The sequence below is a fragment of the Nannospalax galili genome, unplaced genomic scaffold (assembly GCF_000622305.1).
Source record: "Nannospalax galili isolate Female #2095 unplaced genomic scaffold, S.galili_v1.0 scaffold462, whole genome shotgun sequence".
Classification (NCBI taxonomy): domain Eukaryota; kingdom Metazoa; phylum Chordata; class Mammalia; order Rodentia; family Spalacidae; genus Nannospalax; species Nannospalax galili.
In genome coordinates this window covers 285915-287222 of record NW_008348078.1, presented here as the reverse complement: position 1 = coordinate 287222, position 1308 = coordinate 285915, and positions in this window count along the sequence as shown.

The following is a 1308-nucleotide window of genomic DNA, read 5'->3' as shown; positions in this document are numbered from 1 at the left end:
CAGAGTTTGGTGCATATATGTTAAGGATTGTAATATCTTCTTGGTTAACTGATCTTTTGATCAGAATTACGTGACCCTCCTTATCTCTTCTGATTAGTTTTACTTTGATGTCTATTTTGTCAGATATTAGGATTGCAATCCCTGCTTGTTTCTTCATGCCATTTGCGTGAAATATTCTTTTCTATTCTTGCATGTTAAGGTAGTTCCTGTCCTCGAAGGTGAGATGGGTTTCTTGCAGACAGCAAAGAGATGGATTTTGTTTCTTAATCCATTCACTTAGCCGGTGTCTTTTGACTGGGGAGTTCAGTCCATTGATATTTAAGTTTATTATTGAAAGATATGTATTTGTTGCCATCATTTTGATTGCTGTTTCTGTTCCCCGTCTTATTTTGTGTTTCCTCAATTATACCTTTAGTTATTTTATTTCTTTGCCCCTGGGTTATAGTTGTCTCTCTGCTCTCTGTATAGCTTCAAGTATTCTTTGAAGGCCTGGTTTTGTGGACATGTATTCCTTCAGCCTTCTCGTGTCATGGAAGATTTTTCTTTCTCCCTCAACTGTAATAGACATTTTTGCTGGGTATAGTATTCTGGGCTGGCATTTATTGTCATGTAGAACTGGAAATACCTTGGTCCAGGCTCTTCTGGCTGTTGTATTTTACATTGATAAGTCGGCTGTAATTCTGATGGGCTTTCCTTTGTATGTGACTTGTTTTTCTTTTGCTGCTTTCAGTATTCTCTCTTTGTTCTGTACATTTAGTGTTTTTACTATGATATGTCATGGGAGTTTCTTGTCTATTTGATGTTCTATGTGCTTCCTATATTTGTATGGGGATGGCTTTCCTTAATTTTGGGAAATTCTCTTCTACAATCCTGTTTAAGATCTGGTCAACACCATTAACCTGAAATTCTTCTCTTTCCTCTATTCCTATGATCCATAAATTTTGTCTTTCCATGATGTCCCACATCTCTTGCATAGTCCATTCCTGTGTTTTTAAAAAATTTCCATAATCTTTGCTTGAGTGGTCCAATTCTTCAACTTTATCCTCCAGTGTTGATATCCTGTTTTCCTCTTCATTCATCCTAGTGGTGAGGCTTTCCCCTGTTGTTTCAAGTTGGTTTATTGAATTTTGCACTTCTCTCTTCATTTCTGCCTGAGTTTTCTTCAATATTTTTATCTCTTTTGTGAATTCATTCAGAACTTTATCCCTATCTTCTTTTAGTTCTTTGATTTGTTTGTTCGTGTGTTCTTTAAATTTGTTGAATTCCTTGATCATGTTTATGATTGTCCTTTTAAATCTGGAGTCCTGA